Below are 26,840 nucleotides of genomic sequence, written 5' to 3'. Positions count from 1 at the left end.
GCTGTGCCATCTATTGAGAACCCACCCCCTGACCCAAGCCCGTGTCTTGACAATTTGGCCTTTTGAGCGGTGGGTGGGTGGATAGACATCTCGGCACATCCACCAAATGGGGAACCCACCCTCTAATACTTCTGTGCCCCCCCATTCACACCACCCCCTCCTTCATGCCAGAAAAGGAGATGTATCTTCACACAGTAATTTTCAAATCCTCCTAAAACATGAGCCCGCAGACAAGGAGGTCTGTACTGATCAGTCCACCTCCAATTCCACAACGGGCAGTGGCTTCTGCCTCCCCCTCCCCAGCCTCACACAGCTCGGGGCACCGCCCCGCACCCCGCTGCTCATCATGTGGTTTCTCATCCCTGGACCACCGCCTGCTCGTTACCTAACCTGCATCACTGCACCCTGATGTCAGGAGCCGAAAGGGCAGGGGACTCCGTCCAGGGCAGCTGCCACAGGAGGCCATTCTCTGAGCCCTCTCGGCTGAGACAGGGGCATGGGAAAGGCGCAGCTGAGTGGCTCTCTGGGTCGCCAGACTAAATACCTGGAATGCAGGAAATAGGATTAAACCTCAGCAGGAAACAGAGGGATAAAGGTTAATGAGGGAAGCGGGGAGTGCACAGAGGCTGGCTGCTCCCAAGGACAAAAGGACAGCGCCTCGGCTCTGTGGGAGCAGCCTCAGGTCACGTGGTCCACCCTTCTGCTTTTACAGACCCAGCAGATGGGAGCCCCACTTCCTCTAGAAAGTGCAAAGTTCTTGGAATGCAAAAGCCCTATCAACAAGTTGCTCTTTGGCTGCCTGGATCACCTGCCTCATCACGGTTTCTGTTCTTATTTCCTGTTCCCCCAAGAACTTGGATTTTCTTATAGTTCTTGTGGGACCCAGGTGGGGCTAGTGGTAAAGAACTCACCTGCCAATGCGGGAGATGTAAGAGACAAGGGTTCGATCCCTGGGTTAGGGAAGATCCTCTGGAGGAGGGCATGGCAACCCACTCAAGCATTCCTGCCTGGAGAATCCCATGGACAGAGGTGCCTGGTGGACTCTGGTTCATGGGGTTGCAAAGAGCCAGACACGACTGAAATGACTTAGCACGCATGCATGTGGGACTGGGCAGGAGGCTCTCGTCTCCTCTGAACCTAACTCAGTCCCTGCCTTGCATCTCCATTTTCTCACGCATCCTGGGGACTGCAGGAGGTCCATCTTGTGACCCGTGCAAGAAGCAATGTCAGTAGGGTCGTGTGACCTGGTAAAAGTACCCGGTTGGCAGCTGAGACGAGCCTCTTACTCCAAAGGCATCCTTTTCTCCTTTGAAAAGATGTGGGTGGAAAGGCAGGAAGAACTTCCCACCAGCTGTCACTCTGGAATTTTCGGGACATCTGCATCCAGGGACGGAGATGGGGCTGAGCCGGGACAGAGTTTTGGGGGGTGCCTCGTTCTCCGGAACGTTACTGTTTGGTCATACTTTTCATAAACCTGCAAATGAATGCCCTTCCAGATGGCTGGCCCCCTAGGAACCTACCCTCCCCCAGCCCTGTTTCCAGGCTAAGTGTGGGGAGGGGCCGTGAGCAAAGTTGCCAGGGCAACCGTCCCAACACCCTCTTTCCTCTGCCAGCGGAAATCTTCAAGGAAAGGAAGGAGTCATGTTCCTGGGGTGCTGGAGTGCGGCCCCACAGCATCAGAACCACGAAAGGCCCCGTGCCACACGGCAAGCCCTGCTCCCCAGCCCGCCATCTGCATCCCAGCTGCCTGCTTTACGGGCTTCTTTAAAGACTGAACATCTGGGCTTCAGCCAACCCTCTGATCCAGGGTGGAGGGGCTGTGCTTGTTGTGAGCTGGCGAGGCAAGAATGTCACTTCTTCCAGGAGGATCTTTCACCAGTCTCTTCCTTTTCTCGTGGCTTTGCTTAAGGAGATGAGTCCAAATGATGATTAGGGTGACAACGACAATGTGACGTCACCCTGGACTCACTGTCTGCCGGGCGGCCGTTCAGCCCTTCACTTGTATTTTCTCTTTAAGTCGTACAACCATGCTACAGAGTGTGGCTTCCCTGGGGGCTCAGACGGTAAAGAATCTGCCTGCAGTGCAGGAGACCTGGGTTTGATCCCTGGGTCGGCAAGATCCCTGGAGAAGGGAACGGCAACCCACTCCAGTAGTCTTGCCTGGAGAATCTCATGGACAGAGGAGCCTGGTGGGCTACCATCCATGGGGTCACAAAGAGCCGGACACGACTGAGCGATGACCACACTTGACACACTACAAAGCTTCACGCGGGGAAACTGAGGCTGGGGAAGCTGTGGGACTTGCCAACAGGTACCAGTAGTAAGTGAACTCTGCTGGGCCCGATCCCTGAGAGGAAAGTGGCGGAGAAATCGAAAAGCCAGCCTGAGCAGTTAGCTCTTCTCGGGGCCGAAGGACCTGAACTATCTGGCAGAGGACACAGAGCAGGTGACTCATCCCAGGGTGCCTGGGACTTCTTGAGTCTTCTCGCTGAAAGCCCTGTATCTGAGAGAGCCTCCTAGTCCTGGGCACGTGCAGACAATTGTTCCGCGCCCCCCGAGAAGGGCGTACACAGAGGACCGTGTAGGATAGGTACCTTGATGCGGCAGCCCCAGCCTTTCTGGCACCAGGGACCAGTTTCATGGAAGACAATTTTTCCACGGATTGGGGGTAGGGGGATGGTTTCAGGATGATTCAAGAGCAGGAGGGTTTGAGCTCCTTTGAGAATCTAATGCCACCGCTGCTCGGACCGGAAGTGGAGCTCGGGCAGTAATCGGAGCAATGGGACGTGGCTGCAAATACAGGTGGAGCTTCACTCGAGCACCTGAGGCTCACCTCCTACTGTGCGGCTGGAGTCCTAGCAGGCCAGGACTGGTACTGGTCCTTGGACCTGGGGTTGGACTCCTGCCTTGATGGGTGTTGGACACCCACCTGCCGTGGGGGTTTAAGGCTGTTTAAGGCTTAAGTTCACGGGCAGGATGAGAGATGCTTGCAAGGGGTCTTGTGGACAGCTCATCTGAGGCTCTGAGGACCACCAGCTTGATCCTGTCCTTTCTCCACTAGAAATGATGTATACCCCCTGCCCCTGAAGTCCTTTTTTTTTTTTTTTTAATTATTTATTTGGCTGCACCAGGTCTTAGGTGAGGCATGCAGGATCTTTAGTTGTAGCCTGTGGGATCCAGTTCTCTGCCCAGGAATTGAACCCGGGCTCTCTGCTGTGGGAGCTCGGAGTCTTAGCCTCTGCACCACCAGCGAAGTGGCCCCTGGACCAGCCTTTTACTAGGTCTGCGCTGGCTGAAATATGCCCCACACCTCTGATACCCGCCTCGCTGGCTCTCACCCCGACCACACCAGATCCCCGAAGACGGTAAGTGGAAAGAGACTGAGGATCGTTTCAGCCTCTTGTACCGCCAGCTGTCTCTGCCCTCCACAGGTCAAGTCACAGAGGGGACTGAGCTCACTGGGAAGCAGTGTGTGGGGTCCCTTACTGCCCAGTGCAGACCCCAGGCTGCTGGTGAGCACGGGTTGTGGGGAAAAGGTGAGAAGAAGAGGAGGAAGGCAAAACTCCCAGCAAAAAGGAAGTTCAATCAGATTTGTAAAGGGCACAATTTACAAATCCGTCACATATTTTACTGGGCTGGGATTTACGGATTAGCCTGTAATACTTAGGCGGCTTTTTGTAATAAAACCCTGAGCCCAGGCAGCCTTGGGGGAAGTGAGGAGGAGGAAGGGACTTCTCTCTCTATCTCGCTTTCATTTTCCCAGCATTTTTTGATCTAGGCAGCCCCATTAATCTGTGCTTTATCTGCCTATGGAGAAGGATTGAGCTCTTTATTGGATTTTTGTCAAGAATAAATGATTTAGTTTGGGATATTGTGGAAGCGATTTTTGTGGTATTACACCATCTAATAAATGAAACAGCAGGGATCAATTCCTTTCTTGCAATGTGTTCAACAGGCAGGGTGAAATATACCCCACAATTATTTGGTATTGCACTCTATAGATATTTATAACTGAATATGACTGCATGTATATGGGTCTGCCCGGCTGTGGGCACCTGTCCGGCCAAGATGTGATCCATCAGATCTAAAGCATGAGACTTGAGGGACCCATGAGACGGGCCAGTCAGACACCCAGATCAAGTTCACTTGAGCAGGCAGGCCTGAGTGCTGGAGAGGAGTCAGGTTTAGGGGTGAAGGCTGGAGGTTGCCAGATGATGTTTACTAAGACCCTTGGCTTCTCCCAGAGAGATGGGAAACTGACAGCGGGGAGGGATGTCATGGCCACAGCAAGCCTGACAAGCATCCAGGGCGGGGACACGGTGCAGAGAAGCCAGGGTCCCATCCCGCCCTGTCCTGGGTTCCTGGCCCATGCCCCACTGCCCTCTCTCCCAAGACAACACTTCAAGGGAAGAGGTCTGGAAATACTTGGAGTTTGAAGCTGGCTTTCTGCTCAGGTAGGCTCTTAAAATTTATATCCCTTCATAAGGCTTACAAATATTTATTGAGAGCCTATTATACAACAATGCTTAGCACATGCCTGGCACAAAGTAAGCCAGAGATAGATAGCTGTTCACAGACTGACTGATAAACAGAAAGCTTTCAAGATGCCCGTCTCTCCCCCAAACCCACATTGTTCTCATCAGCAGTAATGGGGAGTAGAAAGAGGGAATCAGATATTAGGGCAAGATCAGCCAAGCCCCTTCACTGAAGCCCCTCCTCTAGAGAAAGATTAGAATTACTCCAAAAAGGGCAAAGTCAAGAGGGATTGTTGCTCATGTTCAGTTGCTAAGTCGTGTCCAATCTTTGCAACCCCATGGACTGCAGCACACCAGGCTCCTCTGTCCTCCACTCTCTCCTGCAGTTTGCCCAAATTCATGTCCATTAAATCCATGATGCCATCCGACCATCTCATCCTCTGCCGCCTTCAATCTTTCCCAGCATCAGAATCTTTGCCAATGAGTCGGCTCTTCGCATCAGGTGGCCAAAGTATTGAAGCTTCAGCTTCAGCATCAGTCCTTCCAATGAATGTTTAGAGTTGATTTCCTTTAGGATGGACTGGTTAGATGTCTATTCGGTCCAAGGGACTCTCAAGAGTCTTCTCCAGCACCAAATTTCGAAAGCATCAATTCTTCGGTGCTCAGCCTTCTTTATGGTCCAGTTCTCACATATGGACAACCACAGCCAATGGGGTGATGCCCACAGCCAATGGGGTGATGACAAAAACCAGTGGGGTGATGCCCACAGCCAATGGGGTGTTAAGTGCAGCCAATGAGAAGATAACTACAGCCAACAGGGCCGTGATGAGCTGGCTGGTGAGATCCTCCATCGAGACTCTTGTGTTATTTGATTGTACAAGGTCTGAGCTGTGCCTTCTGTCCCACACTGAAGCCATCATTAGTAGGTCTTTGTCCCTGTTTATCGGAGAAGGCGATGGCACCCCACTCCAGTACTCTTGCCTGGAAAATCCCATGGACGGAGGAGCCTGGTAGGCTTCAGTCCATGGGGTCGCTAAGAGTCGGACATGATTGAGCGACTTCCCTTTCACTTTTCACTTTCATGCACTGGGGAGGAAATGGCAACCCACTCCAGTGTTCTTGGCTGCAGAGTCCCAGGGACGGGGGAGCCTGGTGGGCTTCTGTCTATGGGGTCTCACAGAGTCGGACACGACTGAAGGGACTTAGCAGCAGCAGCAGCAGCATGGACTTAGAGTGTCTGATCTCTGAGTTACTGACTTCCTTAGGGGATTCATTTCCTTGGCAGGCTCTGTCTCCCTGCCGCTTGTTCTGTAAACGTCGGTGGTGACCGTGAAACCTTACAGCTCTCTCACTATCCTTAGGTCATATTTTTGTCCAATTTTGGACTGTCTTTATTGGCTGTGTTTTTTTCTGCCAGTCAGAATTCTTGGAGCTTGATGATGATGGGAGGAAAGTTTTAAGTGTCTTAGGCATGAAGAGTCTTTTCCTGCCCTCTTTGCAAAGAAAGTAATGCTGTGTGAAATCGATTAAAAAATCATGGACAGTTCCCACCCTTTCCCTGAGAGTAGCAGCTCAGAGGCTTCTGTGTGTGCGTGTGTGATCAGTTGCTCAGTCGTGTTCGAGTCTCTGTGACCCCACAGACTGTGACCCACCAGGCTCCTCTGTCCACGGGATTTTCCCGGCGTGAGTGCTGGAGTGAGTTGTCATTTCCTCCTCATGACTGCTGGAATAATCCACATACAGTCATGTGGATGGATCACGAGCAGAAGCTAGCTGTGGTCAACAGTGGAGGCTGGGGTTGAGCTTGGGGCCCTATGGCATTGTACCATTTGCCCAGCTCCCAGCCAGGGGACAGTTAGGAGAGGTTTCCTTCTAACTCCTGAGGCTGACTTCCAGAAGTTCAACGTGGGTCTTGACCTTGGGCCCTTTTGGGTTTTTTGATGTTCCTCTCGACGTGCTCACACGCTCACATTCCAGTGGATATGAAAGTGTCAAGCAAGCGTTATCATTTCTACTACAGATTCCTTTGAAAGATAGCTCCTTGGGATATAACACCTTTGTAGCAAGACAGTTATTGTCATCCCAACGTGTTATGCTGAGATCTTGTCTTCAGAGGGAGTTGCCGCTCTTGTTAGAAAACAAGCGTCCCCTGCATCTCAGCGGAGAGCAACGCTGTCTCCCAGCTGTGGCTCCATGTCGTCTGGGGTGCTCCTGTTTCTCCCGTGTTCCATGTCCCCTGCATCGGAAAGTCCTGTGGGTTCTACCTCAGGTCGTCCAGAATCCCACCACTGCTCCTCTTTGTTTCTACTGCTGCCATCCTGTCCGGGCCACCAGCATCTCCAGCTGGCTTTCCTGATCCACTTCTGCCTGGGTAGCCCACTCTCAAACAGCAGCTGAAGCTCAGAATCCCTCTCGTCTCCCCTCTCCCCGAAGCAGAGGTCAAGTCCTCACCATGGCCGGAGTGACAGCACTGACCACCACCTCCCTGCCCATCCCTGTTGGCCACAGCGGGAGCCTTGCCAGGGCGGCCACATAACCCAGACATGCTTCTGCCTCAGGGCCTTTGCACTGGCCCTCCTTTCCCTGGGAATGCTTCTCCCACAGAGATCTGCATGGCCGACTCCTTTATGGCCTTGAGGTTTTTTCTCAGACTTCAGGCGGCATTGTATAGAGGATGGGAGGCCAGACTGGAGCCACGTGGCCTGAGCTCACAACCCTTTCCTCCCACCTGCCAGCCATCGGATGCTCCCAGTGTTATTTCACCTTGCTGTGCCTCAGTTTTCTCATCTGTAAAATGGAGATAATAAGGGCATTCATTCACAAGGCTGTAATGAAGATGAAGTAATGTGATGTTTGTAAAGTGCTTAGAAACTGAAGTTGAGTAAGTATGATATAAGTGATCGCTTAAAGGAATAAATCAAGTGAGGCTGACATGGACCGCAGTATTTTTTAAATGTTTATTTGCTCATTTATTTCGTTGCACCGGGTCTTAGTTTCGACAGGCAGGGTCTTCAGTCGTGGCACGCGAATTCTCAGTTGCAGCCTGCAGGATCTAGTTCCATGACCAGGGATCAAACCTGGGTCCCCTGCATTGGAAGCGTGGAATCTCAGCCCCTGAACCAGCAGCAAAGTCCCCCGGACCGCAGTATTTAAACACGCAGTCAGCCCTCACCCAAGCTCGCTCTTTTGTACTTTCATTCCATTGTATGTGTGACCTCTAACTTCCTACAAGATCTGCTTAGTTCTTACATTTACAATTTTTTTATCTGTCTCCCTGGAACAAAATGGCTACAACATAAGCTACTAGCAGGCAGAAATCTTGGTTTTTCTCACTGATGTGCCTAGGACTACAGGAGGCATTCAGCAAAGTATTTGTGGAGTGAACAACTACATTCCTTCACACCCCCTCCCATTATAACCATTTTGTGTGCGCGCTGAGTTGCTTCAGTCATGAAGCAACTTGAAGCATGACTTGAAGCTCTTGATGACCCTATGGACCATAGCCCGCCAGGCTCCTCTGTCCGTGGGATTCTCCCAGCAAGAATACTGGAGTGGGTTGCCATGCCCTCCTCCAGGGGATCTTTCTGACCCAGGGATCAAACTCATGTCTCCTGAATTGGCAGGGGGGTTCTTTACCACTAGCACCAACTGGGAAGCCCTATGATCATTTTACAGACTTTTTAAAAGAATGCTTTTCTGATTATATAAGGAAGATATACAGAAAAGCTCCCACGGTGGGAAGCTGTTGGAGATGCCATACTGAACAGAAGGGAATCAGCTGAAATTCTACATCTTGGGATGGGGTCCGCCAAAGCTGACCCTGAGATAAGGTGTGCGAGTTTCCTGCAGTGGTTGAACAACTTATCACAAGGCTAGTGGCGAAAAACAACACAAGTCTTTTATCTTACAGTTTCAGAGATCAGAAGCCCAAAATGAGTCTTAGGCGGGCAAAATCGAGGAAAACACAGGGCCTGCCTTTCAAGAGGCTCCAGGGCAGGATCTGCTCCTTGCTTTTTCCAGTTTCTAAGGCTGCCTGTCTTCCTGGCTGTGGCTCCCTTCCAGCCAGCAATCTGTCGCTCTGAGCTCTGCTGCCCTCCTCACGCCTTCTCTGACCCTCCTGCCGCCCTCTCATAAGGACCCTGTGATTACACGGCCCACCTGAATCACTCAGGACGCACTCTGCACCTCCAGATCTCCCCTTAACCTCATCTGTGGAGCCCATGCTGTTGGTTGCTGTTTAGTTGCTAAGTCGTATCTGACTCTTCGTGACCTCGTGGGCCAGGCTCCTCTGCCCATGGGGTTTCCCAGAAAGAACACTGGAGTGGGTTGCCATGTCCTCCTCCAGGGGATCTTCCTGACCCAGGGATCGAACCCAGGTCTCATAAATCTCCTGCATTGGCAGGCGGGTTCTTGACCACTAGCACCACCTGGGAAGCCTGTATATATGGATGGTGGTGGTTTAGTCGCTCAGTTGTGTCTGACTCTTTGCGACCCCGTGGACTGTAGCCCACCAGGCTCCTCTGTCCATAGGATTCTCCAGGCAAGAAGACTGGAGTGGGTGCCATTTCCTCCTCCAGGGGATCTTCCCGACCCAGGGATCGAACCCAGGTCTCCCACATTGCAGGCAGATGCTTTAACCTCTGAGCCACCAGGGAAGCCCATGTATAGATACCTATATATGTTACCATATGTGTAATATCTACACATGTGTGTATACATGTATGCACATGTGTGTGCATACTGGTGGCTCAGTGGTAAAAAAAACCCACCAGCTAATGCGGGAGATGCCGGTTTGATTTCTGAGTCGGGAGAGATCCTTCCTGGAGAAGGAAATGGCTGTCCACTCCAGTATTCTTGCCTGGGAAATCCCATGGACAGGGAAACCTGGCGGCTACCGTCCATGGGGTCACAAAAGAGTAGGAGACAACTTAGTGACTAAACAACAGCAACAATATAAGTATTATATATATATGTATATATAGATATATATACACCACACACAAATTCTATAGACTATATACCAAATGATTATCAAAAGCTATGGCAGAAAACAGCTTTCATTTATAATATAATTCAAATTTATTTCTACACAGAGAATGTTTTATTTTGTACTTGAAAAAGGTTTTAACGTCAAGAAAGATTTTAAACTACATTGAATAAAGGCAAATTGCAGGGAAGATGGAAAATCCATACATGCATAAAGAAGGAAACTTTTGATACATTTCTTCCTAGTTCTCTTTCAACACACGTGGCCTGTCCTGAATATGAAATTCTAAGTTCTCATTTTTTTTAACTTACTCTTAAACTGTGAGCATCTTCCAGGCCATTAAATATCCTTTGCATATGCATTTTTAATGGCTGCATAATATTCCTTCACGGCTATGCCATCACTTATTTATCCACCCTCCCATCGGTTGCCCTCCTCACCCTCCTCTCCACCACTGCTTAATACCTTAACTACTTGGATGAGAAATGGTGGCTTTCACGGTCTCCAGTCAATGGCTGTATATCTGGAACATTTCAGTGAATATCGAAGTCGCTGCTTCATTAATATAAAGAGGGCACAGACCAAAACAAATGAATGTCTCCGTGACGCATCCTCCTGGAAGGAGCAGGCTCCCCCAGAATCGTGACCTCCTCTCAGCACTATGCATGATCTCACTCGGGCCTTTATGTCTCCCCTGGCCCCCCAGTTCCTGGCACATACCCTGAACAGAGCCAACTTACCCATTACTTTCTGAAAAAATAAGTTTGGGCTAAAAATAGGGTTGGTATAAGAGCTTAAATAATTTTCCAAAAATAGACCTTCCTAGGCTTTGTGGTCTGTCCTTTTGTAGAAGAAGCTGCCATTTGGCCAACAAAGATGGTGTATGGGTTGGACCGGAACTGTCAGGGGTCAACAGAAGCGGAGGGAGAAGCGAGGCTCGTTATTTTAACAGGATTTCTAAGCAAAATACTAGGGTGCCTCCTTGCAGTTGCTCTAGTGGATGAGGGAGAGTGGGGGCTCGGGGGCTGGGGAGGGGTGTATGGAGGGACAGTCCTCCCCTGCAGCCTGGCGTTTTATACCCAGTTGGCAGCTGGGGCCACGCATCTCTGGGGGAACAGGAAAAGCATTGACCTATTCCGGTTTGGTATCAACTCCATCACATTGGCAATCCTAAAATAGCTTTCCTGTCTTCCGAATAAAACCTTTTGCATTGAGCGGAATCTGGGAGAATAGGTTAATTGAGGGTTGACTCACAGTCTCAGGTTTGCAAAAAAAGAGGGTTAAGTGGAGCCCTTTCGTAGCAGTTACTTACCCTGAAGCTCCAGCCTTTCCACCAGGCCGAAGAAGCTGCCAGGGAGGGCTGAATCTTCCTCCAGCTCCATCTTGGTACCCAGGAACTGGGATGCTGGGTCCTACCCTCAGGGAATTATAATCTGTGGGCACTTCACGATAAAGGAAAATTGTAAAAATCTGGTCCAGCTTTTTGGAGTCTCCAGCTTCAGCCTTCCTTTCTTCCCCGAACAGGAACAATGGATGATTGTATTAGTGACAGGGTCCACTGGACCTCAAAGTGAGATTGGGTTCAACTCAAAAGGCAAATATGACGCCAGCCATTGTTCAGGGGACTGTGTGTACGGAGCTGGATAAGACAGTCTGTGTGGTCAAGGGGGTCTCGGTCTAGAAGGAGCACAGACCTGAAAATAATTACAGTGGGGAGGGAGGGGCAGGCATACTGCTCATTCATTTATTCCCTCAGCAGCTGTGGTCTGCGGTGTGCGGGCATTGCACTATATTGGGGATTCCACGTGTCACACGGATGTGGTCCCTGCCCTCAAGTAGCTTATCGCCCAGCAGGCAACGTAGTGTGTGCAGGCTAAGTTGCTTCAGTCTTGTGTTTGACTCTTTGCGACCCTGTGGACTGCAGCCCGCCAGGCTCAGTTCATGGGATTCTCCAGGCAAGAATCCTGGAGTGTGTTGCCATTTCCTCCTCCAGGGGATCCTCCCCACCCAGGGATCAAACTCACGTCTCCTGCAGCTCCTGAATTGCAGGTGGATTCTTGACCGATGAGTCATCGGGGAAGCCCAGGCAATGTGGACATTGAACAGATACAAACACAATACATCTCTGATTTTCTTTTGTGATAAACACATTAAAAGACATGCAGGGGGACTTCCTTGTGGTTCAGTGGTTAAGACTCTGCGCTTCTGATGCAGGGGGTGAGGCTTCCATCCCTGGAAGATCCCACATGCCTGCCACGTGGTGCAGTAAAAAAAACAAAAAGACAGGCAGGAAGTTCTGAGTATAATGGAGGAGAGCTTGTGAGCTTAGATAATTTCCCCAAACAGGCTTCCCTAGGATCCTCTGCCTGTCCTCGCCTCAGTCTGCTGTGTGTACACACACCCTCCTTCTTCACCAGGCCCTGACTCTGGATCCCTCTGATCCCCCAGATCCTGGCTGCCTGCTGGTGGGATGGGCATGGCCTGCAGCCTCTGGAGCTGGAAAGCTCGGTTTCAGAGCCTGCCAAGTTACCTCCAGGTGCCTCGGTTTTCTCCTCCATACAATGGGGAGAATATCCGTGCCAGTACCGAGGGTGGTTGTGTGGGTTCAGCGGACCAATGGAAGCGTGCCTCACACATGGTCCGTGGGCTGGAAGCTGCTCTTCCCACTATTTGTTTTGCGAGATGGTTAATTTCATGTGTCCACTGCACTGGGCCACGGGATGCTCAGCTTGCTGGCTAAACATTCTGTCTGGGTGTGTCCGCCAAAGTGTTTCTGAAAGAGATTAGCATTTGAATTGGTGAACTGAGCAGAGCAGATGGTCCTCTCCAGTGTGGGTGGGTCTCCTCCAATCCACAGAGGGCCTGAAGGGAACAAAAAGGCGGAGAGCTTGAATTTACTGTCTGCCTGGTTAGCACGGAGACATCAATCTTGCCTCACCCTCGGCACTGCTGGTCCTCGGGGCCTCAGATTCTGACTGCAACCTTCATCATCAGCTCTCTGGCTCCCAGACCTTCAAACTACACCGCTGGCTCCTGGGATCTCTGGCTCACAGACAGCAGATCATGGGAAGTCTCATAATCAGCCTCCATGATCATATGAGCGAATTCTAAGCAACCTATCTTCCTATCTGTCTATTTCTCCTGTTGGTTCTGTTACTCTGAGAACCCTACTGCTTATGATTTCTCCTCCGAAGCCATGTGACTCAGAAGTTAGCACACAGTGATTTATGGCTTATCGGACAGAGCATTTAGTGGTCCCACCCCTGGGTCTCACCCTGGAGCATGCAGCCAAGCCACCTGGAGGGCTTGTTATTAATAGAACAGATTGCTGTACCTCACCCAGCATTTCCAGACTCTTTAGGTCCAGGGCTTCCCCGGTGGTTCAGGTGGTAAAGAATCTGCCTGCAATATAGGAGACCTGGGGTTGATTCCTGGGTCAGGAAGATCCCCTGGAGGAGGGCATGGCTACTTACTCCAGTATTCTTGCCTGGAGAATCCCACGCAGAGGAGCCTGGAAGGCTGCAGTCCATGGGGCCGCACAGAGCCGGACATGGCTGAGTGGATGTTCAGGTCCAGGGCAGGGCCTAGGGATGCTTACTTCTAGCAAGCTCCCTGGTGGTGATGCAGCTAATCATGATCTGGGGACCACACTTAGAGGACCACTCAAAAGCAGACTTTATTTGTATAAGCCTATAAATAGATCCATAGTTGTTGCTGCTAAGTCGATTCAGTCGTGTCCGACTCTGTGTGACCCCGTAGACGGCAGCCCACCAGGCCCCGCCGTCCCTGGGATTCTCCAGGCAAGAACACTGGAGTAGGTTGCCATTTCCTCCTCCAATGCATGAAAGTGAAAAGTGAAAGTGAAGTCGCTCAGTCGTGCCCGACTCTTAGCGACCCCATGGACTGCAGCCTACTAGGCTCCTCCATCCATGGGATTTTCCAGGCAAGAGTACTGGAGTGGGGTGCCATTGCCTTCTCCCAGATCCATAGTTGAGCACCCACAATGTGCCTGCACCTGTGCTAGGTGCTTTCACATACACCTCCCTTTATTTGCACAGCTCAGCAAAGCCTGCTTCATCTTCTCGTTATTGAAAGATGAAGTTACCAGTGCTCAGACAAGGTCCATGACTTGCCCAAGACCATGTGACTTGGAAGTGACAGAGCTCATCTTGAGTTCTGGCCTCTGGGTGTCCTTTTCAATGTTCTGCTCTCCATGGCTTTTGGAAGCTGATCGGGGGACAGAAAGTGTACCAGGAGGAATCTGATGAGGAGGAGGAATCTGACGAGGAGGAGGGAACTGTCTGGGAAAGGTGTCCTACAGGCAGATGAGACCATAAATGTGTGATGCTTCTTGTGGAGATGAGAGAAATGCACCCAACTAAGAGGTCCAGACAGGCTCAGCCAGCTGATTGCAGATTTGGAGTGGAATCCGCCAAGAGTTTCCCTGGCAGCTCTTGGAGGTTGGAGACCTGGAACTCTGGGCTGGGTGACTCCCCGTGATTCAGGAGTGGCGACACACCCCCAGCTGAGCTGAACAAGGTAGGCTGTTGCCCAGCCTCTCCTCCACCCCTGCCCTTCCTCCCAGCAGCCCAGAAAACAGGTGTTGTCCATTAACAGGAGAGCAGCATCACTCCAAAGGAACCACTCAGCCGTTAAGGCTGTGACATCATGTTACAATTTTGACAAATAGGACACAAGTGCCCAAGGTGCCAAGGGCCCCCAGTCCAGTCCCAGCTGCTGGCCTGAGTAAGGAAGAGAGGGAATGGGGGTTTTGGCCAAGAGAAGCCCAGCACAGGGGGCCCCTCCAGGTGTCACTCTGCCGGTCTTTCCTCTGCAAGGAGCCTGGGTTTGCTTCATGAGTCAGGCCTGGGCCCGTGGGAGCTGACGGCCAGGAGGAGACTGCACAACAGTGAAAGACCTCACTTTTACCACCAGCTTTTAATCTCGCCTGCAGAGTTGCATGACTCTCCCCAGCCCTGAATCCAAAAGCTTCCAGGGTGCTGATTTGCATGTGATTTGCATATGATCTGCATGCCACCCTTTTCCCTCCCTTTCTCTGTGGGGTTGAAAGTGAAGTGAAAGTGTTAGTTGCTCAGTCATGTCCGACTCTTTGCAAGCCCTTGGACTGTAGGCCACCAGGCTCCTCTGTCTATGGGATTTTCCAGGCAAGAGTACTGGAGTGGGTTGCCATTTCCCTTCCCAGGGGATCTTCCTGACCCAGGGATCGAACCTCTCTTGCATTACAGGTGGATTCTTTACTAGTGCACCTCTGGGGAAGCCGCCAGGTCAATTACCAAGTAGCAAAAACATGCCACTTGACCGTAGCTCCACGGGTAGTGACCACATTGGCTTTTGTATTGCTTCGTGCAGTGTCCAGTGTCTGGACACAGTAGGTGCTGACAGGGGACAGCAGTGCACCAACACGTGCAGGAACGCACGCTGGCTGATGGGATTGACTGCCCATCCTCCTCCCCAGCCTGCCATATTGGGCGTTAGAATGCAGTGTTTCTGGCATTAGAGCAGAGACTGGATTTGGGAAAAGGACTTTTTTTTCCCCAGTGAAAAAGCATCCTCACGCCCCTTGATAATCAAGCTCCCTTCCTTGGCAGAGAGGATGGAGAGGAAGAGAAAAACTTTCACTCCACAGAAGGGCATCTGCCAGTTTCCCACATAGAGACGGGATTGAAATAACTTTTTCAGATCCTCCCGTTAAGCTGACACATGTGGCCCCCTCCAACCCTCCACTGGGTTCCCTCCCAGCAGCACTTATCTCGGCTCCAACAGAACGGCTCTATCTCCCTGCAGCTCGCGGCTGTCTTACTTCACAATAGAGAAAGGCTCCGGTGCAAACAGCATCAGAATACAGATGGGTTGCAGTGCTGGGGTGGGGAGGGGAGGAGAGGGAAGTGGAGGTGAGGAGAGGACCACCCCTCCAAGTCTGTGTCAGACACGTCGATGTTGTCCGTGGGGATGAGAAGTACAGGGCCGGGGCTGAAAGTGATCTGAAGATGACAGCTAAAAAAGCATCACTTAAAGTTGTGGAAGGTAAATGCCACTTCTAGGCCAACACTGCTCCCCCAGGCTTGGGAAGGAGATAATGAATTATTACCCAAGGAAATGAAACTGCTAATAAATTCAGAAGGAAAGCTGAGGGAGGTTAAACTCCATTTTTTAAAGGGAGCTGGTGATTTATAAAGTTCCGTCTCTCTTTGCCTCCTGGGGCTCCATCAGGGACCCTGTTCCTCCTGTCTCCGGCACAGGCTGCCCCCAACACAGTCCCCCGGGCCAGGTCTCCGGCTGCTCTTTTTAACCCTTCCCCCGTGAGACACGCCCACCCAGTAGCAATATAAAGCCCAAACTGGGCTGAGATTTGGGCCAATTAATTTTGAGAGTTCAGTCCCCAAGGACTAGCCAGAGGCTATTTGTCTAAGAAGTCTATTCTGACCTTTGAGACAACAAACGAGAGGTAGAACCGGTTAGCAATGGGCAATCAGGCTCTGGAGCTTGGCCCAAGGGCAGCGCCCATGTGGAGTGACCAATCATCTTTGCCTACCAGTGAGGCCCACGCCTCCCACCGAAGGCCCCGCCTCCCAGTGGCAGCCACGCTTCCCACTGAGGGCCACACCTCCCACCAAAGGCCACGCCTCCAAGTGGCAGCCACGCCTCTCACTGAAGGCCACGCTTCCCGGGGGCAGTCCCTCTTTGGGGACTTCTTCAGGCTACCTTTTTAGCTTTACAAGTGTCAGGCGTCAATCCTAATCCTTCCTTGGTTTCCATTCCCGAAACTCTGCCCCTCCATCTAGGCTCCCCTCCTCTTCGTGAAGCCATCATGTCCCTCGCTGCCTGACCTCATTGCCCGTTTCCCCCGCGACAGGCCTGTGATGTGAGTCGTGGAGGCCTGCGAGCCTTCAGGGGGGTAGGACGGGCCCAGCAGCTGCCCAGGAAGAGGGAAGGAACAAAGCTCTAAAGTCTGTGCCATCACCCAGTACCTGGAAATCGGGGAGGGGGCAGTGGAGATAGAGGAGGGGCAAGTAGAAGGTTGCAGCCCTGCCTAACCTCCCCTGCCCTGATGTAGCCCCAGCTCCCTAGGGAAGGCAGAGGCTTCCCAACCCCCTTCCCCCACACTCCTGCCTGGCAGCAACGATTTAAAATCTTCTTGAGTCCTGGAGGAACTCAGTTTCTCCAATGAGTCAATTCCTACAGCCTGCCCCACGCCTTCTGATGGTGTGACATAGAGAGAGACTGCCCTGCTCAGCTGGTGGGCCTGCCTCCAGCAGAATCAGGCTCCAGGGTCCCCTTCTCAGAGTCTGGGGTCTGCAGGAAGCCCCTGTGCCAAGTGGCTCTCGCAGCTGGCCTCAGCTAGGACCATGGACACAAGTTCAGTGATGGGAAAGCGCCTCCCCCAGCTCTCCTGTTTCTGGTCTCGTCTGTTTCTGCCAGCTCCCAAGAGGATAATACAGCCTCCCTGTGGAAACAACAGCTCTGGCCAGCAGGCTCTGCGCGGTCTGAAAAGCCCACTTCCACCCGAGTATCAGGTAATTTGCTTGCAGCCTGCATTATGTAGACAAATCAGGCTCTGTTGGACTTCAGGTGTCCCAATTACCTGAGTAATTTGCATGTTTATGAGTGAGGGGGATTGAACACCAGCTCAAAGCAAATGGAAATTTCTGACTTTGGAGGCCCCGGAAGCCCTCCTGTGCACCTTTGCTCATCAACGGCAGGATGAAGAACGGGGAAGCCCACAGCCTTGCAAAACCACAGAGCAGGCGACTGAGGAGTCTCAAGCCATCTCAGGGCGTGACCTTACCTTAGTTTCTCCTCCAGGATCTGTCAGAAACCTAAAGCAACGGCATAAGAACAACTCCAAAGAAAAGTGGGAGAAGAAAGCGAGGGAAATCTTTATTATTGATTGTTTACACCTAAGGAAAGAGAGGAGGGAGAATTCCCTGTAGCCCAGCCAGGAGATGAAGAGTTAATCCTATAATCTAGTCTGCCAGGGAGGAGGAAGGACTAAAACTATTTTCAAGCTGAATCGTGCATGCAGAATGCTTGATTGCCTGGGGGTGGAGCCCAGGATCCTGATGCTGTTTGAAAGCATCCATTGGGTGCTCAGAATGTATGGAGCCCTGTTCTCAAGGCTCCTTGGAATTCCGAAGTTCCCAGGGGCGTTCTGCTATCTTCTATTAAAGAAAGGATCACCCCCTTTTAGTTTCTTGGGTGCGCCAGTTCCCCTCACCCAGGCCACAGCTCCCCACTGGGCTCAGTGAAGCCCCTGCAAAAGCCTGGTGACCTTTTCAGAGTCAGACCAATTACACTCCAGTGCAACAGCTTAAGAAATGCAAAGCAGCCCATGCCAACTCTTCTAGTTGATCTGAGTAAGAGCCAGAGCCACCCCGTACTGGAATCATCTAGAGAATTTTTGAAACTACCGGTGCCCGAGTTCTGTCCCCAGGGAACGTGATTTCACTGGTATTGGAGACAGTGGCAGTTTTTGAAAGCTCCCACATGACTTAAACGTGTATCAAAGTCTAAGAACTGCTGAGCTGGAGGATTTGGGAGTTTTGAATTATTGAATGGTGAGTCTTTGGGCTGAAATTGATCAAATTTGATATTCTGCTAAAGGGAAGGCACGCTTCATGTTCTATTTACCTGGTAGGCTGCCATCATGAAACAAAATAACGATGGCAAAGTTTTCTTTTGGATGTTAGTTTGCATGAGTGTGTGCTAAGTTGCTTAAGTTGTGTCTGACTCTGTGACCCTGTGGACTGTAGCCTGCCAGGCTCCTACATCCATGGGATTCTCCGGGCATGGAAAAGGGAATGGGTTGCCATTTCCTTCACCAGGAGATCTCCTCGACCCAGGGGTTAAACATGTGTCTTCTGCTTGGCAGGTGGATTCTTTACCACTGAGCCACCTGGGAAGCCCAGGACCTGTACTTAAGAGACTACAGTAACATTTCATTTATTCTTTCTAGCCAGGTACCAGATGGATATTATCCCCATTTGACAGAAGAAACTGAGGCTCGGAGATGAAGACACAACTGCTGAGTGTTAGGAGACAGTTATCCTTGGACCTCTCACGTTATGTTCTCTTGTGAACAGACTTGCAGGCACCTTTGTCGTGGTGAATAGCATTGAATGGCATAATGCCACCCTCTGCAGTCAAGGGTAGGCATGCTGTCCATTTTTAAAAGATTCAGGCTCCCTTATCTCGGGGTTTTTTTTTCCCTTACACACCCTACAATGTAAGCCCAGGTATCACCTGGCCCTCTTTGCAATGCCTGGTGGGAACTGTGGCTTAAGGAACAGTTGCAAAAACAACACCACTCTGGTTACCCTGGATGCTGTGATAAAGAGTCCCGTATGTCTGACTGGGTAAGTTTCATGCCTTCTGCTAACATCAAGGAAACTATGTCAGGGCAGGCTAACTTCTTAACTTGTGGTGGACTGGGCACCTTAATTTACATCTGTTTTGAAAACCTGTACACTTAGGAGATGGATAAGCCAGAGGTGATATTAAAACAAAGCAAAATACATATTCCAGATCAATGATTGCTTTTCCCCTAGATAGAAAATAACAATACAAATCAGTTCCTGTTTCATTCATTCATCTTTTTTATGAGCTGAATAAACAAATTCAATCTGCAACATGAATTAAAAGAAGGGATTTCCCTGGTGGTCCAGCGGTTAAGACTCCATACTCCCAATGCAGGGGACCTGGGTTTGATCCCTGTTTGGGGAACTAAGATCCCACGTGCTGCATAGCACGACCAAGTAAATAAACAGATATCTAGTGAATTCAATTCCTTAAATAGATCCAGGGCTTTAGAAAAAAGTTACAAGAGATGTAAACCTTGGGTATATAACAGTACCCTGGTGGTTCCAAATTCCACTTGATTTTAAACTCCATCAAGCTATCTCTTTTTTTCTCTCTGAGAACATTTCAATTGATTCTATCAAAACAGCCTCTAGGTGTGATAAGCACCTCTGGGTCCTAGCTTTGCCTCAGCACCTAAACCCACTCATCCTGTTGCTGTCAGATGTCGATCACCCCTTATTACTCACCGTATTCCAAACTGGAGAGAGATGATTTTTCCTCTTGTATTAACACTACTGGCCCTTTCACTGGTGACCATTTCTCTCTGAGGTCTGAATCTTTAAAAGATAGTTTATAACGAGACTGAATCTCTTCCTCAGCCCTTTTTTCTCAGTTCTTAACTTAAACCAACTCAGTTATTAGGTAAGTGTCCTTTCGAAAGCATCACTTCCTTTCATACTTATTACCTTCTCTTCTGGAGGAGGGTATGGCAACCCACTCCAGGATTCTTGCCTGGAGAACCCCATGAACTGAAGAGCCCGGCACACTAGTCCACAGGGTCACAAAGAGTCAGACAGGGCTGAAGTGACTTAGCATGCCCGCATGCACACCTTCTCGTCTAATGAATGAGAATTTAATATGCGACAGTAATTTCTAGTAGCATCTTCGTTATAATTTTCAGCTGCTAATTATTATTATTAAAATTATTAAAACTAACTACTATTTATGTGGCAGGCGCTTTTAAAGTGCTTTATAAAGGATCTTAAACCGACTCAACAACCCTAAGTGTTTTCACTCGAAGAAGATGGGTTTTCCAGGAGGTTAAATGTTTTGTCATCCGAGCAAGGAAGTGGTAAAGCTGGAACTCAGAGCTATGTCTGTCTAGCCCCAAAGCTCCACTTTTCCTCCCTGCTTCCCCAGGTGCCCTTTAGGTAAACAATTTTCTTGAGATGTAATTCGCATAACATACAATTCACTCATTTAAACAACTCAGTGGCTTTAGTCTATTCTCAGATATGTGTGCTTCCGTCACCACAGTCAATTTTAGAACATTTCCATCACATCCAAAAGAAACCCTATCCACTCTCGTTACCACCCTCCGTCTCCCCATCCTCCTTCTCAACCCTAACCAACTGCCTTCTAGCAAAGTCTCTTTCTAAAAAAGCAAACCTTTTCTTCCCTCTCTGTTACATATCAGAGTACATTTATATTCATTTGTAAATTGATGACTTCTTTGGGTCACTGAGAAGGTTAAGAGTTGCCAAAAAAACAGAAAGCAACCCCTGTGGCTTCTCACTGATACTCCCCGGGTTGGTTTTTTTCTCCTCCTTCTGCCCAGAGACCACCGAGAAGAACCTCAGAAGGGCCAGGGGCCGCTCAGGGGACTGCGTCCCTGCCTTTAGCGCCTGGTCCCAGGAAGCAGCTCTTAGATCTGTGATGATGGCCGTAAGGACTGGGACCCCGGAAAGCTTCTTCCTGCCTGGACTCAAGCCTCACCTCTTATGACAGAGAGCAGCCCTCGCCATCTCCCCTCGGACAATCCCGTCCCCCTAAAGTAGTCTCTCATCAGTCCTTCCTGTGAGGGCTGATCTTGTCCATGGAGGGTCTTGTCAGCAGCAGCCTAGCGTCCATCTGACTTTGCAGGAAGTGAGGTCCGTGTATGTGTCCATCTGGAGAAGGACTCATGTGCTCGGAGATTGGTTGGAGATACAAGGGAGCCCCGGTGGGGTGGGGAGCGTGTGGGGAAGGGACGCAGGGAAGGGAAGGTGAGCAGGAAGCCAGCGCCCTGGCGGAAGACCGGCTCTCCCTGATGTAGGTCAATTCCAGGAGACACTGGAAAGACACCTCAGGGTTACCCAGCCCTGACGGTGAGGCGGCCCAGGTGTTTCAGCATCAGCCCCTAAGAGTCCTTGGCTAAGGGCTGCTCCCAGAGACAGCCATTCCTCAGCTCGCCTGGCTGCCATGCTCCTGCAGGCAGAGCGGTCTTATGTCGTCTTGGGAAAATCCCTCCAGCAGAAAAATGAAGATACTGGCATTTGGGAGTTGGTGAGGGATCATGAAACGGTCTGATCTGAGGGTTACAGGTGGGTATCCGAGGCATCTCCGGTAGCCTGCTGCTGCTGCAGCCAAGTCACTTCAGTCGTGTCTGACTCTGTGCGACCCCATAGACAGCAGCCCACCAGGCTCCCCCATCCCTGGGATTCTCCAGGCAAGAACACTGGAGTGGGTTGCCATTTCCTTCTTCAATGCATGAAAGTGAAAAGTGAAAGTGAAAGTGAAAGTGAAGTTGCTCAGTCGTGTCCAACTCTTAGCGACCCCATGGACTGAAGCCTACCAGGCTCCTCCATCCATGGGATTTTCCAGGCAAGAGTACTGGAGTGGGGTGCCATTGCCTTCTCCTGTAGCCTAGCCCTGTTCTAACTCCTGCATGCATGTATACACATGTGCATACACAAGCACATGTACACACACACACACACACACACACACACACACAGCAAGTAGGATGGGAATGCAGCCTCCACAGAGCATAATCCTCCATCCCCGGGCTCTCCTCCTCCTGACAATAATCAGGTCTCACCTTTCCATAGTGATGAGAAGCAGCAGCAAGGCGTTTAATCCACCTTTTACCTACCTCTTTTACTTCCAAAGCTGGAGAGTTTCCCACCAGGCTTTGCAAAGAGTATACGACCCCAGACAAGATCGCCTGGGGGTGGAGTTGCTCCAGGATGAAGGAAGGAATAAGCTCCTCCATTGCTTTGGGTCCAGAGGAAGGGACCTCAGGTTTGCAAAGCTCATCAGAGAGTCTGGCTTTCGAGCTGCAACCTGACTGTTCTCCCTGCCCCACCCACAATCACAGGCCCTGGAGACTGAAAGGCCGGCAAGTAGCCTGGCTGAGTTGGAAAGACCAGTCACCTTCCTTGGTTGATCCTTTCAAAGCCCGTGTGCCTTGGGGGCGCCTCTTCTCCAGGAGTGGAATAGAACATTGGAGTTCTGAGTAGTCCAAGGCCGGGTCGACCTTGTTGCTAGTTGGCAGGATTGTTCATTCATTCATTCACTTATTTATTCATCCTTGAACTCATTCATTCATCATCTTCAGAGCTCAGGAGTTGAGGGGACCATGGTAATGAGACAGTGACAAATATGCAAACTTTTCACCTTCTTTCAAAGACCTCACAGTACATCTGAGTCCAGTGTGGTCTAGAATCCCTGGTCCACCTCCTCAGCAGCTTCTTGCTCCGTGCCTCTGTGTATGTCTCCGCACATCAGTAGACTATGAGCTCACTTGGGAGAAGACCCGTGGCCTTGTTCACCACTGTATCCTTATAACCCAGCATCATCCCTGGAACACAGCAGGTTGCCCAATAAATACTTGTGAATGAATGGATGGATGTGTGCCTTGGGGCAAAAGGCAGATCCTTGTATGTGTTTTAATGTATTTCTATGTCTCTGTGTTTGGGCATCAGTGCACATACTTCTGTATCTGTGTCGTTTTTTATACTGTATCTAACTGAGTGTGCGTGTGCATATGTGTGTGTGTGTGTAATTTGTTAATAGACAGTCTTCCCTTCACAGTATTTCAAGAGAATGAACATTTCTGCTTCTGGTATCTGACTTCATAACCCCAATCTGCATCTTCCTCTCACTTCCAGCTCCCAGATTTTCAAATATTTATACTCCTATATTTAAAACCCGTGAGATCTCTCTCTTTCTCACCCTGCTTGCGCTCTCTCCCTCCTTCCCACCCTGCCATCAGCTCTTCCTCTCCACCGTATTTCCTCTTCTCTCCCAGATACATACAGGTGTTGGTGAAGACATTGCCCCACGGAGCCAGGCTTTCACCTCCAAATCAGGGTCACTGAGGGACACAAGTGCGCCACCACCATGATCCTCTGACAAATCCTGGATGTTGAGCCCAGCCGGGGAGGCGCACAGAGACTCCAGTGCCCCTCCCCAAACCTTGGTGGCTCTGAAGAGGGTCTACCCTTGAGGGGCTTCCTCCAGCTGCAGCATAGCTTCTTAGGAGGAGGAAGTAATTCGTGTTTGCCCAGAGCTTCAGCCAGAGGAGCTGGCTAAATACCAGGGTTGCCTGGGTTTGTGGAAGCTTAGGATCTTGTGTCTGGGAGGCTGAAAGACCCTGATGCTGGGAAAGAAGGGGGCGACAGAGGATGAGACGGTTGAGTGGCATCATTGACACAATGAGTTTGAGCAAACTCCAGGGGATAGTGAAGGACAGGGAAGCCTGGTGTGCTGCAGTCCACGGGGTCGCAAAGAACTGGACACGACTGAGCGACTGAACAACTATGACGTCTTAGAGTTCTGATCTGAAGGCAGAGGGGAACCCCAGGTGGCCCCTCCCCATCCTGCTGGTTGTAGCAGAGCCTGACCAGGAAAGATCTACCAAGGATGGTATTAATCACTGGATCTGATCGCTTAGGATTTCAAGTCCTAAACGAAGTGAGGGCCTGTTGACTTTCAGTGTGAGAGTCTCATGCTCAGGGATCACTCAAACACCAGATACTGTTCTGAGGAACTCAGGGTGTGGCTTCTGCTCTCCTCCCCTGTTCGTGGATCAATGAATAAGGGAGGCTGATGTCCTCAGTTTCACATCTGGGGCCATAAGGACCTTGCCATTGCAGAGTCAGTGAGCCAAAGACACACAGACGCACGCACGCACACACACACACACACACGAGACATCCCGAAGAATGGATAACAGAAGGGGCCAAGATGGAAGCCACCAGGACAATCCATGGGGACAGGTGGCACCTGAGGTCTCCTGTGGTCCACTCCCCTCAGGGCTCTTGTCCATCCTGCTCCGGGCCCCCAGAGGTTGACCCGAATGAACCACACCCATGGGCTTACGTGCTCCACGGCTTCCAGCTGGGTTCAGCCAGTGGAGCCCTGGCTACAGATCACAGGGAGGGAGAGGAAGGAGGCCAGGTGTTTGTTGCTCTGGCCATCACCCTGGAGTGCCAGCTCTGGTGCCCGAGTCCTTCCACCAAAGTCCAGGGCTCCTCTTGTGAGAGCCTCTGCCCTCGGGCTTCCCTCCTGAGCTGTGGACTGGTCCCTCCCCTTGTCCTCTTGGCTTGGGGTCATCAAAACTCCACTGCCTCCATCCCTGGGTTCCTGGCTCCCATCTGCCCTCGCCTTGGCAAATAATCCCTTTGTACGTAGACCCTCCCCAAATGACCTAATTTGGTTGTGTCTCCAGTTGGCGTTATAACTAAGAAATAACAGGGTGGATCAGGGAGATCTGTTACTTTGAATTGGATTTGGTCAGGGACTTGGCGCCCATCAGTTTGTCTTCGTTATTGCTGGGATACGAGTGGATGTAGAAATGCTATCTCTACCATTTAAAAAATATCTATTTACTACTCTCCCTAAAACTAAAGGTTTAACAGGTTGCTGCATGCGTGTGTGCATGCTAAGTCACTTCAGTTGTGTCCGATTCTTCATGACCCTATGGACTGTAGTCCACTAGGCTCCTCTGTCCATGGGATTCTCCAGGCAAGAATACTCTAGTGGGTTGCCATGCCCTCCTCCAGGGGGTCTTCCAGGCCCAGGGATCAAACCTGCATCTCTTATGTTTCCCATTGGCATATGGGTTCTTTACTACTCGTGCTACCTGGAAGCCCAGTAGGTTGCTAGACACACTATAAATCTGAGTTTCTCAAACTAGTAATTGGCCCAGAGGGGCAGGAGTGTCAACGGGTTATTGATCAATAAATAACCTTCAATAGTTTGTTGATAAACCACCGGGTCACTTTTTGACACCCATCTTCATCTTGACGGGAAATCTCATAAGAAGAAGCTCAGATTGTTTGGCACTGTTATTGACCTGCTGTGACTTCTGACTTCATGGAAGTTGGTTAGTAGCCAACAGTTATGAGCTAAATGTAGGCGGCTCCGTCATATTCTAAGTGTCAGACAAGGTGTGAACAGTCATTCAGCAGATCTGGGTACAATTCTGAGCAGGATAAAAGAAGATCGTGCTCTGGCCTCTTCCTTTGGAAAACATATCTTAACGAGGCGAGACTCCTTTCGGATTATCTCAATTCATGCCCTCTTATTATAGAAAATAGAAAAAAAGGGTGAAGAGCTTCCTTTTTGCTTTGTTATGACTTCATTTCCACAGGACAGAAGTGACCCCAACCGACAGCAGCTTCTATTACTTAAGTACTTTCAGAATGACTGGCTTAAGAATAACTTGTCTAGGGACTTCCCTGATGGTCTAGTGGCTAAGTCTTTGCACTCCCAATGCTGGGGGCCTGGGTTTGATCTCTGATCAGGGGACTAGATCCCATGTGCCGCAGCTAAGATCTTCTGCAGTCAAATAAATAGTTTTTAAAAAGAAAAACTAGTCTAAAACAAAGCAACTTGTGTTGGGTAGACGTGCCTACCCCCCATCCAACACAGTGGGTTTTGAGCCCAGTAATTCTGTATTCCAAATCAATTTCTTGTGTTAACTAAGGAAGCAAGTTGTAATTGCCCTGCAGAATTTATATTTTTCCTCCACCCTTAAAATCAGAGGGCTTCCCAGGTGGCGCCAGAGGTAAAGAATCTACCTACCAATGTGGGAGACACAAGAGATGCAGGTTCGATCCTTGGGTCAGGAAGATCCTCTGGAGAGAGAAATGGCAACCCACTTCAGTATTCTTGCCTGGAAAAATCCCATGGACAGAGGAGCCTGGCAGGCTATAGTCCATGGGGTTGCAAAGAGTCAGACATGACTGAGCACACATGTAGAATAATAGAATAAAATCATGATCTTCATAGGAGATTTATTTATGGCCCTGGAGAGGACCTGGTAACTCTCGCTTTGAAAAGAAGCCAGACTCAAATCATCCTGTAAAACCTTGGGACTTTGAGTGCTCGCCTGCCAGGAGAGTAGAGTCAGATTGCTGAGTTCTCCCGTTCCTACTCCCCCAGCCTCCATCCACACCTCCTCCCAGAACCGGCTGCAGAGGAGCCAGCCAGGATGAGCTGGAGGTTGTCAGGCTCGGCCTGGCCAGGGGCCCAGAGGGGCGGGTACCAGCTGGGGCCCTGCTTCAATGAGGCAGCTGGAGCTGTGCACACCAGGCCGGGGGTGGTCTTCTTCCCACCCAGCTGCAGCAGCTGCTTGGCTAGAAGCTGTCCGTGGTGGATTCTTGCCACTCATAATCCAGTCTTCACGGGTGGGAAGAAGCCTCATCCAGACATGCTCGGGGGGCAGAAGGACCTTATTTGCCCTCCATGTGTCTTTTCATATGGGAACTCTGGGGACACTGGCCAAGTCCACTTGGTCCAAAGACTTTGCTTCCACTCTAGCTGTCTCAACCATCATTCAGAACTTAATGTCTTACGTGAAAACACAAACGGTGGTGGGAGATGTTGCCCGGAATGGAAGGGCTTTAAAATCCCCAAGTCAGTAAGGCAGAATTGCAACACCTTTGTAGCCAATGGTGTTGGCCCAGGAGACTCTGAGGGTTGATCAGAGTAGGAGAGAATCACATGTGTCCTGGGGCCAGACCTCCCCATCTCATTCATTAGAACTCTTCCAACCTGGACTTACTCTCCCA

At 50.5% G+C, this 26,840-nt stretch overlaps 2 long non-coding RNA genes across 2 annotated transcripts; one reads left to right on the top strand and one right to left on the bottom strand.

Moving 5' to 3' along the window:
• Positions 1-7,417: 7,417 nt before the first annotated feature.
• LOC113878070 lies at positions 7,418-10,974 on the bottom strand. Its single transcript, XR_003506893.1, has 3 exons — positions 10,775-10,974; positions 9,928-10,017; positions 7,418-7,561 (listed from the first exon to the last, which is right to left on the bottom strand). It is a non-coding gene; the product is annotated as an uncharacterized LOC113878070 (long non-coding RNA).
• A 5,157-nt stretch (positions 10,975-16,131) lies between these two features.
• On the top strand, positions 16,132-18,999 carry LOC113878074. Its single transcript, XR_003506901.1, has 2 exons — positions 16,132-16,997; positions 18,437-18,999. It is a non-coding gene; the product is annotated as an uncharacterized LOC113878074 (long non-coding RNA).
• The last annotated feature ends 7,841 nt before the right edge of the window (positions 19,000-26,840 follow it).

The sequence above is a fragment of the Bos indicus x Bos taurus genome, chromosome 19 (assembly GCF_003369695.1).
Source record: "Bos indicus x Bos taurus breed Angus x Brahman F1 hybrid chromosome 19, Bos_hybrid_MaternalHap_v2.0, whole genome shotgun sequence".
Classification (NCBI taxonomy): Eukaryota; Metazoa; Chordata; class Mammalia; order Artiodactyla; family Bovidae; genus Bos; species Bos indicus x Bos taurus.
This window is presented reverse-complemented; position numbering and strand designations above follow the sequence as displayed.